Below are 18,739 nucleotides of genomic sequence, written 5' to 3'. Positions count from 1 at the left end.
AAAGATATGGTGTAGGTCAAAGTCATAAAGATGTAGCTGCTCCAATTATTTGATATTGATACGATCAGTGGAAACTTTTAGTGTTTGACTTTTCAGAGTAGTCGAACACAAGAAGTTAACGTTGAGAAGTTAAATTCTTTTGACTTCTGGCATTTCATCAGTTTTGAAATGATGACTTTATATTTGATTCTGTGGTCACTGCATGTGTGTTGCTTTAAAATGGTTGAAGGAGCAAAATCTTCAAAAAAAAGTTAGTTTTCTGTCTGTTCAACCACGTTACATCAACATACCATGTATGACAAGTCTGCATTTTCCGTTCTGCATTGCTGCACCATTTGCAATGATGACGATGCTGTATTCTCCACTGTCGCTGTCCGTCAGATTCCATAACTCCAGAGATCCGCTAGATCTGAAGAAGGTGATCCTGTCTGTATACGCTGGTCCAGTTATCTCTTCATCAGATGAGGTTATTATATTAGAAGTACTGTGGATATCAGTAAAACTCCAGCTTACTGACAGGAATGGTGTTGCTGGTGGAGTCACTGTTGTGGTGAATGTCACCTTCCCTCCAACAGCTGCAATCAGACTGGTAGACTACCAGTAGACTGGTAGCAAACCCTCTCCGTAGCATAAACCTGGAGAAGACAGTTACATTATTGGGATAAAGGTTACTGAGACTGTAAAACAACGCACAGTGGTGGTGGGAATGTAATCAAATTAAAAACTAGCCTATTTGAAATAACAGAAACGTGCATCAAATCAAATCCAGCCAACAAAACTATATAAAATAAGCTTTGGATTTAGATTTTTTAAAATCTCATCTGTTTAATCTAGAGTCATATTTACATGAAGATGTCATGCAACCAAGACCACGAGAACACTAAAATATTGATGTCAAAAAAGCAATCGAGAATAGTTTTTCCTATATGCCATGCCAATTTTTAAATAATAAAAATAAACGAATAAAGGAGCATTAAAAGACTTCTCTCTTTATGTTGTAGTCTTTTAGTCCATAGCAGAGATCTGCTGAGACGTTTACCGGTCAGCCAACATTTGTCAACCTCTAGTTGTATTTTTGATGAATGTAAAAATAATTTCTTTTGCATTTCTTACCTGCGGAGAGGAACACAAGTATGGTTGACCTGAGAAATGTATAGCTCATGGTGTATTACTCAGTTTGGTCCTCTTCTATTGTTATCTGACCAGCTGCCGTCTGATTTTGTGCAACAACGGAAAAAGTGTCCCTGAGATAATCTGGAATCAATAAAACATGTCATCAAGACGTCCACAGGCTGGGCAAGCTTAAATATTAACTCAATCAACCATTTCTTATCGTTGCCATAGCTCCAAACTTGCATAACAAGCTCATAAAAGACAACTGCATGTTCTGAACACCAGAGATTATGATTGTTATTCATGATTACCTCTTAGTTACCAGTTACTAACTTGATCATGACAGAAGCTTTAGGAAAAAGAGCCTTCGGCCACACTAGCAGCTCTGTGACGCAGCTCTACTGCATTTAAGCATAGCAGGGCGCTAAATGCTGACATCAGCATGCTAACATGCAGTAACAATGTAAACATGGTGATGCTTATAACAATAATAGAATAATAAGTTTGATCTATTCAGCACGTTTTAAAACTGATTCAAAGTGTTAGGACTGCAATGAGGAAATAATAAAATCGGGCAATTAGAAATAATACAAAAATGAAATAGAATAAGATGCTCCACAATGAAACCACTTTCAACAGTTATACTAAAACAGATGACACATATTGGAAACAAAAGAGGGCCCTAACATTAACAGTTGACCATGTAAATTAATACCTGATGAGGAAAAACGAAGGGATTTATCTAAATTCGTCCCAAGGGGGACATGAATGTCTAAATCAAATGCCATGGCAGTTCATCCAGTCGTTGTTGGATGACAGTCTGGACCAAAGGATGACTGAGCGACAGTCTGAGCTTAAAGGATCCTCAGGGAGAGTTAATCTTCATCATCATCATCATCATCATCATCATCAGTAAATTACATCAATACCACTTTGCTCAACGTCTTTTATTCACCAACCTCGATCTGAAGACTGGTGGCAAGGTGGTTTCTGATGTTCCAGTATAGTCAGTGGATATCAGGGCCAAGACTTCCTCTTCCGTGCATTGTTCATTATTTGCAGTCCAAGGTTCAAAAGTATCTATTTGACAAGCTAATTTGAAGCTGATAAACAGGAAAATAATTTGCCGACGGGTTCCATATCACATTTCAGATAATAATTCAGCTTCTTTTGCTCTCTGCTCGGACTGTTTTCATGCATCCAACCAAAGCCGGCTCAAACGTGATTGGTTCATACTACACAGATTACAAATGGAAACGCAACTGCTTCCCATTAAGGCTGCCCAATTAATCAAAATGAAATCAAAATCTCAATATGGCCGACTACAATTTTCAAATCGCAAGAGGCACAATATTTTTAAAGGCGAATTGTATGTCAAAATACCATTTCAAATGTAATATTGTCTCCTGCAAAGATGTGCTGGCCTAGATTTATCCAAAAGGCTTAAGAATATCTTTGTTTGGTACAGATGCCAGCAAAAACTCACATCATATTGCATTTGCAATATGATAATCAAAATGAGTTGGTTTTTTGGTGCAGCCATTCTTCCCATACCAACATCTTGTTTGTAGAGATGATTTATTCACCAGATTGCATTATTCCACAATAACTACAGTCCATCACAGGAGGGCGGCATTCTGCAGCTTTTGCCGTTGAAGTCATCTGCAGATTCAACGGATTTGTCTCATTATTCAGACATTTTGCAATTCAGCGTTTTGTTAGATTATCAGTGTTAACTTGAACAACTGTCATATAATTACAGCTGCCAGAGGATTACATTCATAAAGAACACTTTCAAAGTCTGATGATCAGCTTTGACTTGTCCACGAAGCTTAGTCAACAATCAAGAATAAACCTCAGAGGCACAACTTAATTGTTTTATTTATAGTTTGTTAGCGGTACACAAATGTCAAATGTATGAATTCAAATAAACAATAAGTACATACATTCCACAGTTGCCAGTGTCTGACCATGATATATGAAAGACTGTTACATATTCAGTTGCTGTTAAAATTATATCAGAGGAAAAAACTTAATATTTTGTGTTGCAATTATTTGTGTGTATCTTTTGCATGATGTCTTATCCCAACCCGATATTGTTCAATGTTGACACAATAATAAAACATGAGAATAAAAGCCAGCATTAGATATTCAATACAGAAATAACTAATTACACAAAATACATGCAAACGCATACAAATGCAAACACATTAGTAATAGCAGAACAAGAAATTATTTTTTTTAAGTCATCATAGCTATTTTCAAAAAAATATATCTTCCATACTAACATACATCAACCTTAAAATAAGTCAGAGTGTAAAACCTTGAGATAATTATCCCTCACTTCTTCAGCCCAGTGGAGCTTCCTATTCTATTTCAGTCCTTTCACGATCATAACACTCTTTCCGTTAGAAGGTCTCAGCGAGAGAGCTCTGGTAAACCCACTGTACGCTGCCTTAAAGGAGAGCGAGTGTTGGACTTGAGTCTTGGAGTATTCCTGCTTTTGACAGGAAATGCAGCAGAAATGCTACTGTTGCTCTCGACTGAATGAGTAAATGGCAAAGGTTTGCTGACACTTTACCTGTAAAGATCAATAAGCTGATGATGATGTCATGGCTGCTAAATGTGTTATCTTGTTGTGGAGCTCTTCGTCCTCCAAGTTTTCTGCTGAACATAAGTGAAAATAGAGGGAAATGTCACTCATGTCAAGTGTTTTGGCTCTTATCAACATTTTGTTCAGTAAGCGTTTCCTAGTTTCTTCATTTGAACGACATAAAATCATTTCCACTGAAAACTCTCGGTGCATTTTCCTACAAAGTACATTCATACATTTTTTACCAGATCAGATCAATTCATTAAAAACTCACCTTTTAAGGAAAGATGATCGTTGGTTTTATGTGTTTTCATATATCGGTGATGTGTTCTCATACACACATTCTTCTAGTTCTAGGCAAACAAAGAAGATTCGTTACATCTTATTATTCATATGCACTGTTGTATGTATGTATGTATGCATGTATATACAATATAATTGTGTTATACTGTAGTTTATTTTGCATTCTGTCTTTGTTGTTATATATATAAGGATGAATTAGATCAGATAAATACAGACCTTTACTGTTAGAATTTGGCGGAGTTTTCTTGTTGATTCTAAATATTAGGAATAAAGCATTGTTAAAATGTGTCCATACCACAAGATGCAGCTCAGAATTCAAACTGTAACTTGCGTTGCCTTTGGGTAGACTTTTCCCAACATTATTCGATCACGGATTCGATCACGGATTTAACTTTAATTGAAGATTGTTTACTGTCTTAAGTTGAGCACTAAAAATGCAAAAACACCAATTCATACACCAGTTATGTGATTTCAATGCAAAGAATTATGAATGTAATCAACAGATATATTTTCATTGACCTCCCGTGAATATGTGAAGAATGTCATTCATGTAATACAATGAATCCTTTCTGTTCATTATATAAGTCTAATTACAAGAGATTAGGGTAAAGTCAGTGTTAAATTAGGGTTAATCTAATGCCAGTCATCTATTACTACATAATAAAAGGGAGAATTGTCTGACTGGTAATAAAAGCTACTCTTTAACTTACTTTTTTTTGTAAAGATAGTACCCTCCACCAGCTCCAGCAGAAGAAACCACTAAACATAAGATAACTATTCCAGCAATGGCACCAGCTGAAAGACCTCCAGACCCGTCTTTACCAGACAAAAATACAAAATCACACAATCAATTTTGCAACATCAGCTATTTGTAAACTCTTAAAAATCACAATCACAATTGAAGTGAATGTAAAATATTTCTGAATATATGGTCCTGACTAATACAAGTAAAATGATCTGATGAAAGCAAAAATGATAAAGATAACAAGTAAAACGAGGATAACAAGTTTGAAAATGATAAAGGAAATCTGGGGGTGTGGAGTTAGAAGATGGTTGGAGCCGGACTTCTGTAGCCCGCGAGTCATCTCTGCTTGAAGCTAGCCTCGTGACGCTACATTAGCTGCTACTAGCATAGCCGATCGAGTACACTTCAGATAATCAGACGTACAACACTGTGGGTTGGCGTCAACATTCCAGGTTATCAACAAAATCAACACCATTTAGGTACCTGTTACAGACAATCCATGGCCCGCTGACGATGTTCTCCCAGTTATATTATTCATCACTTCACAGATGTAGTCGCCACTATCAGAAGATTCAGTGATGCTTTTAGTAAAAATAGCAGAATTGTGTATATTTGTCCCGTTCAGCATCCAGGTGTAAGTAGCAGGTACGGACTCAGCAGAGCAGTTTAATGTTAAGGTCTCTTTCAATTGTATCTCACTTGGACCAATGATTTGAACATTTTCTGGTCCATCTGAAAAACAGATATTTGTAAAAGGTCTTAATTAAAGCAGCATAGATAATAAAGAATTTAAAAAATCTTGTGTTACAGACCTACAAAGTAAAATATTTCAGTAGGACACTGTTATTTAAGGCAGTCATCATTTCAACAGTAAATGTATAGTTTGTTACCTACAGAAAACAACCATGGTGTATGTAGCTTCATCGTGGCTGAAGGGGTTGCTGACGTTGCATAAATAATCTCCAGCGTCTTTTTTACTCAGACTGGTAAAAGACAGCACTCTGTTGTTGTCGTAAAGTGCCATGTTGTCATCCGGAGTCAGAGTTAAGCCATCCTTCTTCCACTCTCTGGTAAACACAGAGCCAGCGGCTTCACAGGATAAGTTGAAAGAGTTCCCTTCAATCAACGTGTTTGTTTTCCACGTGATAGAAGCACCAGATATTCTCTCTGTTGGGCAACAGATGTGTGAAAAATGTTAGAAAAAAAAGTATCTGAATTACTGAGGGTTTCCTGAGTCAACCCATAGAGACACACACAGGCCCGTCTTTGTCTTCTTTTAGAGGGGGATATGGGATCTTTAGGGGAGATAGTAAGTCAACAGTATATGCCTTATAGAAGTTGTAAATGTCTTCTGAAAGCTGGGAACCTGAAGATGAATTTGAGATGCAGCTCCGCAGTGTGAGTCAAGTTTTTCTAGTCATTAATCAGAGATTAAATTCATGAAGTAATCCATTATCTGTAACCACTATTCAGAGTTAGGGGGGGCTGGAGCCGATCCCTACTGACATTGGGCAAAGGCAGGGTACACCCTGGACAGGTTGCCAGAATATCGCAAAGGTTACAACATAGAAACAGACAACCATTCACGCTCACAATAATACCAAACAGCAAGTTACAGTCATCAATTAACCTAATCTGCATGTCTTCCGACTTTGGGAGGAAGCAGGAGAACCCGGAGAGAACCCACACTGCCACGGAGAGAACTCCACATAGACGGGCCATCCTGTGAGGTGACAGTGCTAGCCACTACACCACCGTGCAGCCCTTAAAAATTCATGTATTGAATAATTCAAATATATTGTGAAAGTGTAAAAGGGCTTCGAACATTATGATAGAGGTATATGACGGCCACCCCATGCTCAATTGTTGCTTTCTAGTATTTGATACTATTTGTGACACAGATTTAGTGCTAAATGTCACAATTTTTTTAACACGCGAGAATTGATCAAAAATGATTCAAATAAAAAAACACATTTAGACACCGACACCTTGAGGAACACCATAAAAAAGTCATGCTGTGATGTGGTTTGAAAAAAACTTTGGACATTGAAGATTTCTGCAAGAATTGTGTTTTTCGACGATTAGATGGCGAGCACTTATATTATGGAAACTGCTCAGAAACTGTAATTGTTAATATTTGTAGGAAAGTCATACATGCTCTGAATGCCTTAAGTCTCTTATTTGTGGTTGTAGAGTTCCACGAGGCTGTGATTATCCTAGAAATACAAAACCCAAAACAAGTGTTCTCTTAATCATGTGTATAACAAGTGTCCAACTGTCTTCACAGTTATTTCAACATTTATATTGTTGAACAACCTAAACCTCAGAGATATCATCTACAGTGTATGAGTTCTTAGATAGTGTGTCAGGTCACACAATGAATAACTGAGAAGATAAACGTCATTAAAATGATAAGATTCTTTAATAATTGACTGAAAACAGTGGAAAGTTGCAAGACTCGTGACCTTTGTTCTGGAATGTGCTTTCCATTTGACGAAATATTGTTTCAATGTTTAGACCACAAGTCTTTATGGAGCATGTCATCCATAAACTCAACATTGACATGGAATCCCTGTTTAAGTTGATATAGCAAACATTAAGGTTATACTTATGCAGAACATACAGAGCAACATGTGAGGTGTTTCTGTCCACCTGTTGAATGTAAGTCCAACATTCACTCTTCTTTTACTTCTGCTCTTGTCTCCACCAACTCCTGAGGGAAAAATGTCTCCAGCTGAGCAATGATCGACTAAACTCACCAGCTAATTTCTAACTGTGTCTGTCAGCTGTTCGGTGCAGGGCAGGTAGTCTACAGCTGGTTTTGATGAACATTATTTATAACTATGAAAGTGAATCAAAACATTCAAGCTGCAGACGGGAAAACCAAAACAATGAGCTGAAAGATACGGAAAAGATGTATAGAGCTTTGATCATAGCCACTTTAAGAAATAGGATGAAATAAGCAAATGATCAATGAGTTCTGTTTTTGCGATGGCCTTTTTGAAACAAAACTTCACCTGCAAGATAGAGCAATACATTTCTTTTACACCTTTTACAAAGTTTTACAACTATTTTTATTAATAATAGTAATAATAATAATTGTCATAGTAATAATTGTATAAATAATATCAAGGTTACTATAATTATTATTACTATTATTTATAATTAAGATTATTTGCTTTGAGTTGCTTCATGCAAGTGTACACTCAATGTAAGCGCTCTCTTTCTGACCCTTTCACTACATCCAATAAACCTCTTAATTCAAACTTACCCAATACAGAGACAACTGAGGGCTGAGACATTTCATTTCTCAGGGTTTTGTTGTTAAAGGCCTGACAGCTGTAGCGTCCACTCATCTGAATATTCATCAGTCTGAGCTCTGGTCCAGTATCAGACAGCCGGTCTCCATTCAGAAACCACTGAAACAGGGCAGAAGGCCTGGAGACCGCTGAGCACATCAGGCTGATGTCTGACCCTTCATCATAGTATTCTTGTGACGGAGATATTGTCAGATTCATATTTTATGGGCCATCTACAGTGTGCGGCATATGAGTAGTAGAAAAACAAAACAAGAATCACCAAAAAATGTTCTACGTGACGTGCAGCTTCTGTCAGTGTGAAGCCTCATGATACTGAAACATCGACTTTGAAGCATGCATATAGTGCAGGATAACACTGACTATAGTGAGAGTGGAGCCTCCATCAGTGAGCTGAACTCTCTCACTTCCTGTAATCTCAGAGCTGCCGTTCAGCCAGAGGAAAGAGAGGAAGGATGCAGAGGAGGAGCAGGACAGACGGGCAGTACTGTACTCCAACATGTCTGGTGTGTTTGAAGTCACCGTGACATTGGCAACACCCGCTGTGGGTGAAAAACATTGTGGTTTTACTGACCACCTTTCAGGGCCAAGGGCACATGGTTCAGTAGAGTGGAGCAATGTGGAGAGTGAATATGAATCCCATTTGAATGACACCATGATAAATGATCATGATTAGATGTTAAAGGTCTGTATGCGACTTGGACACAGACATGTTGTGATCGGAAAGTTGACTTTGTTTATCATATAATATTCATTATGAAATAAATGTAATTAGTCACGTCAATAACGACAACGTGTTTTAGACATGGATGGGCCTTTTGCTAACCTCTTTAGGTTGTTGTCTGGAACGATCTTGTGACGTCACAATAATCCAGCTACTGTCAAATGGGAGGGGCTTAGCACAGAGAAGGGAGAGCTGCAGGAGGAGGGCTGTATTTGCAACAGAACACTGCATACCCCAGCTTTAAGAACGCTTCATCTGACACCATCACCCCTTCTTTTCTGTATCCATATTTCTTTGAACAAAACATTTCATTGAAACTTACTCAGTACAGGGATGGCTGCAGCCTGAGATGTTATTGATCTCAGAGTTCTGCTGTTAAAGGCTTGACAGCTGTAGTTCCCGCTCACACTCTCCTGCATGTTCATCAGTCTGAGCTCTGGTCCAGTATCAAACAGCAGAGCTCCATTCAGAAACCACGTATATTGGGCAACAGGTCTGGAGTCAGCTGAACAGGACAGGGTGATGTCTGATCCTTCCTCATAGTATTCTTGTGACGGAGATATTTTCAGATTAATATCATCTGGGCCATCTGCATGACGGGGAAAACAACAGCAAACATGTAGTATGCACAACTGCATTATCACATATCAAGTCACCAGAAATGTAACAGAACAAGCCTGCAATGAACAATTCATGAATGAAACCATCTGTACAATGATCTTGTTGGCATTGTGCTGTAGTTTGATTGATTCTATAAGGTTGAAAAATGTGTTTCTAATACTTTGGACAATATAATGTGGACAAAATACACAACACAAGGCCACTCCTCACTAAGCTGTTAAAATCTAAACGTTCCATCTCTGTTTGCATCCAGATGTTGTCAGATGAAGAACTGAGCATGTAGGTTAGTAACTCACAGTGGATGATGAGGTCTATTGGACGACTTGTGGCACTATTGACAGGGTTGGACACCTTACACCTGAATGGTCCCTGGTCGTAGCGCGTCACATTAACAGTGAGAGTGGAGCCTTCATCAGTGAGCTGAACTCTGTCGCCGGCTGTAACCTCAGAGCTGCCGTTGAACCAGAGGAAAGAGAGAGAGGATCCAGAGGAGGAGCAGGACAGACGGACAGAGCTGTCCTCCACCAAGTTTGTGCTGCTGGCAGTTGCCATGACACCGGACACTCGCACTGTGGATGAAAAACGAAATGGTTTTACATTTACCACCACATAACAAAGGTACAGTAGAAGGAAACACTGAGAATGGATCTATGATCCTATCATGAGATGTTGAGTGGCTGCACATTGAAAGTTTAACTGGCAGATTAATATCCTCTGGGCCATCTGCATGTCGGGGAAAACAACAGCAAACATGTAGTATGCACAACTGCATTATCACATATCAAGTCACCAGAAATGTAACAGAACAAGCCTGCAATGAACAATTTATGAATGAAACCAACTGTACAATACTCTTGTTGGCATTGTGCTGTAGTTTGATTGATTCTATAAGGTTGAAAAATGTGTTTCTAATACTTTGGACAATATAATGTGGACAAAATACACAACACAAGGCCACTCCTCACTAAGCTGTTAAAATCTAAACGTTCCATCTCTGTTTGCATCCAGATGTTGTCAGATGAAGAACTGAGCATGTAGGTTAGTAACTCACAGTTGATGACGAGGTCTATTGGACGACTTGTGGCATCACTGACGGGGTTGGACACATTACACCTGAATGGTCCCTGGTCGTAGCGCGTCACATTAACAGTGAGAGTGGAGCCTCCATCAGTGAGCTGAACTCTGTCGCCGGCTGTAACCTCAGAGCTGCCGTTGAACCAGAGGAAAGAGAGAGAGGATCCAGAGGAGGAGCAGGACAGACGGACAGAGCTGTCCTCCACCAAGTCTGTGCTGCTGGCAGTTGCCATGACACCGGACACTCGCACTGTGGATGAAAAACAAAATTACCACCACCAAAAAAACATTTACCACCACATAACAAAGGTACAGTAGAAGGAAACACTGAGAATGAATCTATGATCCTATCATGAGATGTTGAGTGGCTGCACATTGAAAGTTTACTGGCATTAAATTAACTCAGTGGTATTTTAGGTGGTTGTTCTTTCGAATACATTTTCAATATCATGTAATTTATCATCCTATGACCTTAACACAGTATGACCATAAAACATCCATCAATATCTTACTGAGTGTCTCAACAAGAGCTTCATATCTAAAGCAAATGAAGGCAGGACAGTTGTGCAATGCAATCGAGTCCACAGGTGCATTTAAAAAAGACTGTCGACACAGTGCATCCATTCATGTTTTGTAACATATTGTTGATATCAGTGGTTAGGGTCAAACAACTAAAATTAGAAAATTGGTGAAATTATTCAAAACTCATAGCTGTATGACTTATAGACTTAAAATTTCACTATGAGTGAGAAAACATCACAACATTTATATGGAGAAGTAAATTGAGCATAAAAGTTCATTCCTGACCTTAGAAATAGTTGTTTGACTAAAAATAAATGTTATTTAAAGTTGACTTACTTGCTTTTTCCTTGCTTGTTTTGTCTTGGTATCAAATAATTATTATCATGTCATTATGTAATAACATCATCTGAATTATGTTTTAGCAGGTATGTTTTGCACCTTTTTATAGATCAAATTTCAAACCACTCGCCACCTAAACACTTTTTATTAATCAATCAACTGTCATGCATAGTCTCCACTGAGAATTGAAATTGAAATTTGCTCACCATGTACGTCCAGTCTGGTTGTCCCGTCCTTCTGTAGTTCTCCAGCTGGAAGAATGTAAACACTGTATTCTCCACGGTCATTGGGAGTCAGATTCCTGAGCTCCAGAGATCCAGTAGATATGAAGAGGGTGATCCTGCCTTCGTACTCTGGTGCAGTGAAGTTGTTAATATTGAAAGTTATTATATTTGTATCACCAAATTTCCAGACCATCGATATAAATGGTGTTTGTGGTGGAGTCACTGTTGTGGTGAACATCACTGTCTCTCCAACAGCTGCATTCAGAGGACCGTCTGGCAACACACCAGCTCCTTTGGTCAAACCTGGAGGAGACATTTACAGGTCTGAGAGGAGATCGGATAAATTGTGGAGATTGAAAAATCGGCATTATAATAATTTCCATCATATATTAGTATCGATGTCTATCTATTGAAAACAAACAAGCCATGAAGTTAAAGTGGTTATAGTTTCAATCTTCAGCATTTTAAGTACATGACATTTTCAGACCACATTATGGAACTCAAGTCGAATAAATGGAACCATTTAGTGAGAGACTAGTGGGCTAACTATCGATCAGAACAGCCAGTATATTAGGCATTTTAATCTATCATACACTTTCACTGTTGTGGTAAACATCACTGTCTCTCCAACAGCTGCATTCAGAGAAGCGTCTGGCAACACACCAGCTCCTTTGGTCAAAGCTGGAGGAGACATTTACAGGGATCTGAAAACAATACACCTGTTCTCCCTGAAGAAGCTTAGATACAGAACACCTCTGGGTATGAGAAGCATCATGAGTATTTTCATAGCTCAGTTGTAGCTTTGAGGTATTTTCCAACATTTTATCTTTGCTGCAAACAGAAATTTAATTTCTGAATAAAGTTAAAGTGATCATCAAATTGCTAACAAGCTGAAGTAGCTGACATCTTTACATAGCAGATTGTCAGCTGCATGGAAACTCCTCTTTGACTTCTTATGTTCGGAAAATGTGTGTCTTCCCACAGAAATCTAGAATACAGCAACCGAGGAACTTTAATGAAGTTAATTATCACTTCTATCTGCTTATGGGGTAAAACCTCACCTGAGATGGCCATCAGGATGATGAAGTGTATCGCAGCTATTTCCATTTCTTCTTCAGTACCATTAAATATGAGAAAAGAGGGATCACACTCATTCACTTTGCTTTGCTAATTTCAGAATAATGTGTGCTGATTTCAATTCATGAAGGTAGTACAAGGAAGTACTGTGCAGTGGGGGGTTTTCCCATCATCATACCTCTGAAAGGTTCACTTCCCTGCACTGTAGTTGATCATTAACAATGTACACAAAACACCACTGTGAAGGACTTTGAATTGATTACGTCCAAATAGCAACAACCACAGTTTGACATCATTAAACAGTCATGGGTTTGTTCAGAGACGCCCTATTTTGGATGTGGACCTTTGCTCCGAGTCGGCAACATTACAATTGATACGTTCGTCCCGTCAGGTTGCTGATGGCAGGACACAATCTTTCTTCACATATGATTTGATTCATTAACACAGTATGCTGCATACTGCAATAGATGAAGTCATATAAAGTGTGTGGTATGTCGTAGTTCTGTTGTTTGAGGTATTGTTAGCCACACTAGAGTCTCTTTGGCAATGTTGGTCTGTTGTTTGGTTCGTCGGTCCCATACTTTGGTTTGGACAAAAAAAATGGATTGCTATTGTGGCGATACGTGGACGAACTGTTTTAGAGCGCACAACAACGCCACCCTAGGAGTTGCACCTAGAGATTCACTTTCCCCTGATCTGTATCAGGGTACCAAAGACACTCAGGTTCATTATACAAATGAGCAGGAGACGTGGTTCCAATACAAAATTATCTTTATTCTGCTACACAATGCACTGTTTACAGTTTATACACAAAATCTAAGAGAGCCGTTATACATTTAAAAAGAGGAGGACTGCGGCTTACCAGTGGCGAGGTGGACCAGCGCAGGTGAGGATCCCGAAAGAGGAGGCACCCCGATCACCCGTGTACACAACACTCACACACACAACCACACGTGAGGGTCTCAACCCGGGGCACACCAAACGACACAGCACACAAAGGGAGACACCACCACCTGGAAGCACCAACCCCACCACCTTGGCTTAGCAGCTCCTACTCGGACAAAGAACACAATTATAAAAAGGCTCTGGTTATTAAGAAAGGAAACGAAACAAAAATAAGCAAAAAGGAAAACAACAATAGTTCGGGTTGGCTGATCAGCCACGGGGGGTGATCAGTAACCCAATCTATACACACTAAAAGCTAAAGTGGGCCTTCACATCCGTTGGTCAGAATACAAGACGTGAATGGCTCAGGCTAAAAAGAGGTGGTTCATTAAAACAAGGGTGCTGCTAACAACAGCACAAGACAGGGGCGCAGTGCTGGTAACAGCAGCGTCAGACTCTGTAGGCGACACAGCGCCGGTCAACGTACACGAATCCCGTAGGCCAACGCAGTTAGTTGAACCAAGGCCATAGACAAAACACCGGTACACAAAACAGCAGCGTCCTTAAGTTACGCAGGGTTAGCTGTAGCCGCAGCTCTGGCGGCGTTCCGCTTGAACCCAACCAAAAGTCCCCTGTAATACGGGATAGCAAAACATGAATAAAAGGATAATTAACACAAAGTATATAAACTAACAGAATAAAATCACCTTACCGATCAGGCAATGTGCGTCGGCTCCAGAAGGGGGGAGGAGGGCATGTAGCGTAGCTACCGGCAGCTATACAAGCAAAGCACTGTCACTAACAGAACACGAGTATATTTAAATCAGGACCCAATCGAGACTCACCGACAGCTCCGCAGGTGAATCACCTGTGCAGGACGAGGGGAGCCCAGAGATAGTCTGCACAGCGGCGGATGTCCAGCAAACCGGAAGCGGGACACGCGTTTGACGTCAGGAGGGAGCAGAGGGGATCCCTGGCGCATTTATGCGATGCCCGCCCACTGCGATTGGCCCGGTAATTAAAGGGACACCGATGCTCCCTTCTGCTACATTCTACCCCTCCTTCTTGCATCGCCGCCCCGACGATGGAACAGACAAGGCTAAACTTAGTTTGAACTAACTCCAGGGCCTGAACACAGCAAACATTGCATTAGACACCGGACCAGGGGGAGGTGCAGGCCTGTCTGTGATTCTCTCCACTGCTCTGGGAAGATGGTGCACATTAGAATGCTGACCAGCAGTTGACCGTATGGTCCGACGTACGGCCACATCACCACCATCATGTGGACTGGATAGTGGGCCAGCCCAGGAGGCAGATGGTTTATTCGTCCTCACGATAGCGGGAGCCACTACGGGGTCTGGCACAGCGGACACCGGGTCGAATGGTGGGTGTAGCAGCCCCAAGGTGGTTGGTGTCGCTGCAGTTGGTCTAGCAGATGTCAAGATAGGGGTTGCTCGAAGACATTCCTGCTGCTGCAGCATCAACAGATCACCATCGGATGAGGACTCGTCCTCAGAGAGTGGCACGTCCATGGAACATGGGCTACTGGTGGAGCCACGACCTGGGGAGTCAGCTCCAACCACGGCTTTTAGCCGGTTCCGATGGACTTGCTTGATCTTACTGTGGTCATCCACCGGTGCAATGGTGTAAACTGGGCCACCATCCTTAGGTGCCTTCAGGACTCTATGCACCACAGGACACCACAGATCCTGGATTTTATGACGTCCCCTCACACTAAAATCCCTCAACAATACCAATTGACCTTTCCTCAAAGGCGCAATTCGAACATGCTGGTCATAGTTTCTTTTTCGACGCTCGGCCGCCAACCTCAACCTCTCCCTAACTCCCTCAAAGGCTACCTGCAGCCGAGTCCGGTGCTCCTGGATCCACTCGTGGACGTTTCCCTCCACCGGATCCTGAACTCTGCCCAGCAGGAAATCGACCGGCAGCCTGGGTTCTTGACCAAACATGAGGAAGAAGGGGGATTCACCAGTGGCCTGATGGGGAGTGGTGTTATAACAGTATAGGACCTGTGGCAGGCAAGAATTCCAATCTCTCTTTCGAGAGACGGGTAGTGTGCGCAGCAAGTTGTGGAGAGTTCTATTGAACCGCTCACATTGCCCATTACCGGCCGGATGGTAGGCGGTGGTGCGAGACTTTCCAATGCCGTAAAGACCACACAGCTGCTGGATCAGGGAACTTTCAAAGTTGCGGCCCTGGTCTGAGTGTATACGGGCAGGAACACCAAACTTGAAAAACCACTCTGCGACCAAAACCTGTGCCACTGTAGAGGCACGTTGATCACGGGTGGGAATAGCCAGTGTATATTTACTGAAAACATCTGTCATCACCAGAACATTTTCCAATCCATTATGGGCAGGTTCCAACACAGTATAGTCAATGGCCACAATCTCATTAGGACGGGAAGCCAATAAATGCCCCAAGTAGCTACGAGTAGCTGGCTGGGTGTTTTTGGCCACTTGGCATCTTTCACAGGTCTGACACCAGTCTGCCACCTCAGAAGACATACCTGGCCAGTAGCAGCGAGCTCGCAAGAGCTCCAACGTTCTCTCCACACCTTGATGACCGTGCTCCTGATGAACCCCTGTTAGAACCTCATTCTTTAAGACAGCCGGCAGCAGCAGTTGGAACGTTGCTGCTGCACCATCAGGGCGGAAGATCCGACGACAAAGGACCCCGTTCTGATCAACCAGGCGGTCCCATTGTCGGAGCAGCACCAAGGCGGGCTGAGATAAATGTTTCCGCTCCTCATGGTTAGGACGCTGCTTCTGTCTCCAGAACAACGAGACTGCCTGGATAACTGGGTCAGCCTGCTGGAGAGAACAGATGTCAGACAGTGTGCGATTAGGCAAGACCGTGACCGCAGCCTGGGTTGCCTCAATCTTCCCCAACTGCAATGCTCGCTGTAACGGTTCCGGAAGCAAGGTGCCAGGGACCATGGCTTCCATGTGCTGCTCACCTGGTGGATGCTGCCGGGAAAGGGCGTCAGCGTTCCGATTGCTTTTCCCTGACCTGTACTTTAACTCAAAGTCAAAGGATGCAAGTTGGGCCGCCCACCGCTGTTCGGTCGCACCCAGTTTAGCAGACGACAAGTGGCTCAATGGATTGTTGTCGGTGTAAACAAGGCACTTTTGGCCCAGCAAATACTCCCTGAATTTCTCGGTCATGGCCCACTTAAGGGCCAAGAACTCGAGTTTCATCGAGCTATAGTTCGACATATTGCGCTCCGTGGGTCTCAGACCTCGACTGGCGTATGCTATCGGTCTAACTTTACCTCCGTGCTCCTGTGAGAGCACCGCGCCTAGCCCGCCAAAACTTGCGTCCACCTCCAGAATGAAGGGCAAGGAGAAGTCAGCATAGGCCAGGACAGGTGCAGTGGTGAGTTTGGCTTTTAACGCACCAAAGCTACGCTGGCACTCCTCTGTCCACTTCTCAAGAACGTCTGACCCTGCCCTCCTTCTGGCCTTGGTGCCTCCTAGCTCGGCTACCAGCTTATGGAGAGGGGCTGCCAGCTTGGCAAAGCCCTCCACAAAGCGACGATAATAGCTGGCAAACCCCAGAAAAGACCGCAGCTCGGCTACTGTAGAAGGCGGCTGCCAGTTAGCCACCACCTCGATCTTGCTCGGATCGGTGGAGACACCCTTGTCCGAGATGACATGACCCAAGTAATGCACTTCCTGCTGGAAAAATGCACATTTGGAGAGTTTCGCCTTAAGACCCTCCTGCTGAAGCCGACCCAGCACCACCTCCAGTCTCTCCAGATGCTGTTCTACTGAGGAAGAGAAAACCACAATGTCGTCAAGGTAGAGAAGTAGTGACTGGCACTGTTGGTCCCCGAATAGGCGCTGCATTAACCTCTGGAAGGTGCTGGGGGCGTTGCAGAGCCCAAAGGGCATGCGGTTCCACTCAAACAAACCAAATGGGGTGCAAAATGCTGTCTTGGATCTGTCTTTCTCAGCCATTGGGACCTGGTTGTACCCACTGGCCAGATCCATGGTGGAAAACCAGCGAGCACCTGTCAGTGAATCCAGGGATTCCTCAATACGCGGTAAAGGAAACGCATCCTTTCTGGTCTTGCTGTTAAGTTGGCGGTAGTCAACGCACAGGCGCAGACTACCATCCTTCTTCCTTACCAGAACGATGGGGGAAGCATAGGGACTGCTACTCTCCCTGATTACCTGCGTTTCCAGTAGCTGATTGATGTGCTCTTTTACTACCTCGTACTCTGATGGAGGGATACGCCTGTAGCGTTGTCTTACAGGGATGTCATCCAAGAGCGGAATGTCATGCGCCATCAAGTTGGTACAACCCAAATCACCCTCGTAAGCAGAGAATACTGAGGAGTACTTCCCAAGAAGGGACCTCACCTGATCCTTCTCTTCAGCGGACAGTGAAGACAGGTCAATGGCCTCCAGCTGTTCATCCACCGTTGGACCAACAGACTGAGATGCCACTGTGGCTACACTAGATGACCTCTCTGTAACTCCTGTGGGCAGACTGACAACATTCACAGTATCCAAGGTGCCCACAATTGTGCGGGGATAAAGCAACACATCAGTGGAGCCTACATTAACAATCGGTATGTAGGCTGTGCCCCCTATCACACGGACCAAGGCAGGTGACGCAAGCAATCCAGCAGGTAAGCCAGTGTCAGAGGGTTCGAACAACACAGTGGCACCAGAGTACTGCTCAGCACATGTAGCCGCCACTACCTGCATCATGCCACCTGGGATACGACAAGCCTTCTTACCCCGGATCTTCACTTTTCCTGCAGCGCCCAACGGGGCCTGCACACTGGCACGATGGCACTTTTGCAGCGCCTGCACGAGAGACTCTGGTGCCCCAGATACTGGGGGAAAGTCAAACAAAGCTTGGCCATACTGCCCAAAGAGCTCTCTGTAGCACCTGCGAATCACATTCATCCCCAACACACCAGACACCGAACGGGACAAATCACCCGGGGGGTCCTTTACGACTAACACACCACAGCGTGGCATCAATTTGTCACACAGCCCCACATCTAGCTCCAGGTAACCAATGTAGGGAATGGGCAACCCATTAGCGGCTCTAAGCTCCAGCCAGTGACAAGATTGGAGTCGTTCTTGACCCCACGGCTCGAAGTGCTGGAGGAAGAAGCTCTCTGTGACAGTAGACACCATGGATCCTGTATCCACCAAGCAA

The sequence above is a fragment of the Melanostigma gelatinosum genome, assembly GCF_949748355.1.
Source record: "Melanostigma gelatinosum genome assembly, chromosome: 9".
Classification (NCBI taxonomy): Eukaryota; Metazoa; Chordata; class Actinopteri; order Perciformes; family Zoarcidae; genus Melanostigma; species Melanostigma gelatinosum.
This window is presented reverse-complemented; position numbering follows the sequence as displayed.